Here is a 3,608-nt window from a genome sequence, read left to right as displayed (position 1 = left end):
CCCAATATGAGATTAAGTCTAACATTATTCAAATGTTGCCATCATTCTATAGACTTAGTAACGAGGACCCATACAAACACTTGGATGAATTTCTTGAAATTTGTTCCACAGTAAAAATTCAAAACTTCTCTGATGATGCCCTTAGGTTGAAACTATTCCCTTTCTCACTTAAGGACAAAGCCAAGCATTGATTAAATTTCTTAGACTCTATAACCATTTCAACTTGGGATCATCTTCAGAGAGAATTTCTCAAGAAATACTTTCCAATCGAAAAAACAAATCAAATTAGAAAAGCTATCACTAGTTTTTTCCAATTAGAGGGTGAACTTTTTCATGAGACATGAGAAAGATTAAGGGACCTCATTCGTAAATATCCACACCATGCTGTCCCTAAATGGCAACTTTGTCAGTATTTTTATGATGGTCTATCGGAGAAACACCGACAAATGGTTGATGCATCATGTGGTGGGACATTCATGCTAAAGAGTGAGGATGAAGCCTGGCAGCTTTTTGAAATATTTAGTGAGAATTTCCTACATCATATGTCTGCCACTTCTAGAGAACAACCCATGCTTCAACAAAAAAGAAGTGGAATTTATCAGATTGGAACTGTCATGGATATCCACAGTAAGGTAGATGAACTGTCCCAAAAATTAGACCGTCTTCTAAATACTGGACAATCCCCAATTCCACCTAACTCAATCCAAGAAGTTTGTGCATTGTGTGCAAGTCCGAACTATTTTGTTAGTGAATGCCCAGCCGCACCTCAATTTTTTGAGTTTGTGCACGAGCAGGTTCAGCAAGCTCAAGTCCAACAAGCTCGCAGACCAGGAAATGATCCATATTCGAGCACTTATAACCCCGACTGGAGAAACCATCCAAATTTTTTTTGGAGACCACAACCAGTGGTTGGTCTTGCCGCACCTCGACCTCAATATCAGGACCCAACATATAGGCATGGACCATACCATTAATTTCAAAATGCTCCTCAACCGTCTACTACTGATCACAGCTCAGCTTTTGAGGAAAAAATTCTGAAAGCACTAGAACGATTAGAAGTCAACACTCAGACCCTTAACTCCCATACACAATCCATTGCTAAGTTAGAGATCCAAATAGGTCAACTAGCAACTGCATTCAGTAGGAGGGAAGGAAGAAAATTACCTAGCCAACCCGAGAGCAACCCAAGAGGGCAATTTGTGATTGAGAGCTCTAATACCCCAGAAGCTTTTTCTGAACATGCCAAATTAATCATGACTCTGAGAAGTAGGAAGGTCATTGAACACACTAGTAAAACCAATGAGACTGATCCTAAACCTCTAACTGAAGCCAAATCACCCAAGAACAAGGAGGATCTTAAAATAGAGAATGAATCAACTGCACCAGAATCATCTGACTTGCCTAAAGCTCCATTTTCGGATGCCCTGAAAGCCCCTATTCTTGTAGATAAGAAGGGAGGAAGACTCAATGAGATATTGGAATTGTTTAAGCAAGTCCAAATTAATCTTTTCCTTCTAGACGCAATCAAATAGGTCCCTGCTTATACAAAATTTTTGAAAGATTTATGCACCCAAAAACGTAAATCTAGATCACAAATCCCAAAGAAAGTACGCCTTACTGAACAGGCTAGTTCTGTCTTCCAGCATGCCACTCCTCCAAAGCTTAAAGACCCAGGAGCCCCCATCATTTCCTGTGTTATAGGAGATTATCACATTGAAAAAGCTCTTCTGGACTTAGGGGCAAGTGTGAATCTTTTACCTAGTTCGGTGTATGAATTTTTTAGATTTGAAGAACTGAAACCCACATCAGTCACACTACAATTAGCTGACAGATTAATTAAGGAATCACGTGGAATGCTTGAGGATGTCTTGGTCAAGGTAGATGAGTTTTACTTTCCAGTTGATTTTCTGATTCTCGACATGGAACTAAGTGGCAACCCAAGATAAATTCCCATCATCTTAGGACGATCTTTCCTAGCTATGGCTAATGCATGCATTAATTGTAGGACAGGAGTCATGGACGTATCATTTGGGAATAAGAAACTGAGACTGAATGTGTTTGGTGCTTCTCAAGGATCATCAATAGATAGTTGCTTCAACATCAGTCACACTACAATTAGCTGACAGATTAATTAAGGAATCACGTGGAATGCTTGAGGATGTCTTGGTCAAGGTAGATGAGTTTTACTTTCCAGTTGATTTTCTGGTTCTCGATATGGAACTAAGTGGCAACCCAAGATAAATTCCCATCATCTTAGGACGACCTTTCCTAGCTATGGCTAATGCATGCATTAATTGTAGGACAGGAGTCATGGACGTATCATTTGGGAATAAGAAACTGAGACTGAATGTGTTTGGTGCTTCTCAAAGATCATCAATAGATAGTTGCTTCAAAGTAGATACACTAGAAGACATTATAGAAGATACAACATCCATAATTCTAGCACCAGACCCCTTAGATACTTGGTTGGCTCACTTTGAAGTGTATGACTTTGAGGGATATATGAAAGAAGTTAACACCTTGTTGGATACACCACACGATAAAATCACTCCTCCATGGATAATCAAGTATGAGCCATTGCCACATTAGCCAGTATACCAATAGTTCCATCTTTAGAATCACCACCTACGTTAGAATTGAAACTCCTTCCTGCTACGCTCAAGTATGTATTTCTAGGACCTAATGACACCCTCCCGGCAATCATTGCATCAGATTTGACCTCTAATCAGGAAACACAATTGGTTGGTATTCTGAAGGAACACAAAAAGACTATCGGTTGGTCCATTGTCGATTTAAAAGAAATTGACCCCTCCATTTGCATGCACCATATTCATTTTGAGGCAAATGCCAAATCCCATCAAGATATGCAGAGGAGATTGAACCCAAACATGCGTGAAGTAGTAAAGAAAGAGGTGGTAAAGTGGTTAGATGCTGGAATCATCTACCCTATATCCGATAGTAAATGGATCAGTCCCACTCAAGTAGTACCTAAGAAATCATGTATTACTATGGTTAAGAATGAAGAAGGTGAACTGCTTCCCACTCGCATATCATCTGGATGGCGAGTATGCATAGATTATAGAAAACTAAATACCGTTACTAGGAAGGACCATTTTCCATTGTCCTTCATCGACCAAATCTTAGAACGATTAGTAGGATAAAGTTTCTTCTATTTTCTTGATGGTTATTCAGGGTACAATCAAGTACCTGTATTTTTGGATGATCAAGAAAAGACTACCTTCACCTGCCCCTATGGCACTCTCGCTTTTCGACGTATGCCATTCGGGCTCTGCAATGCACCCGCTACATTTCAACGGTGCATACTGGCCATTTTTTCGGATATGGCAGACAAATGTCTTGAAGTTTTTATGGATGATTTTTCTATGTTTGGAACCACCTTTGAGGATTGTCTCCATAATCTTTCCAAAGTTCTTAAACGGTGTATGGAGATAAATCTTGTCCTAAGTTGGGAAAAGAGCCATTTCATGGTGCGGAAAGAAATTGTATTAGGATATTTTATTTCTGAAAGAGGGATCGACACTCATGTTAAGAGTCGAGCAGGAATAGGATAGACACTCTTTTAGCATCTGACGAAGACGTTAAACTTA

General features: G+C 39.5%; 1 non-coding gene across 1 annotated transcript; it reads right to left on the bottom strand.

Annotated features, from left to right (window-relative positions):
* Positions 1-282: 282 nt before the first annotated feature.
* Positions 283-388, bottom strand: LOC140851834 (small nucleolar RNA R71). The gene has a single exon (XR_012134591.1). It is a non-coding gene; the product is annotated as a small nucleolar RNA R71 (small nucleolar RNA).
* Between the last annotated feature and the right edge of the window lie 3,220 nt (positions 389-3,608).

The sequence above is a fragment of the Elaeis guineensis genome, chromosome 9 (assembly GCF_000442705.2).
Source record: "Elaeis guineensis isolate ETL-2024a chromosome 9, EG11, whole genome shotgun sequence".
Taxonomy (NCBI): Eukaryota; Viridiplantae; Streptophyta; class Magnoliopsida; order Arecales; family Arecaceae; genus Elaeis; species Elaeis guineensis.
The sequence above is the reverse complement of the archived record's forward strand: the minus strand, read 5'-3'. Positions and strand labels throughout refer to the sequence as shown.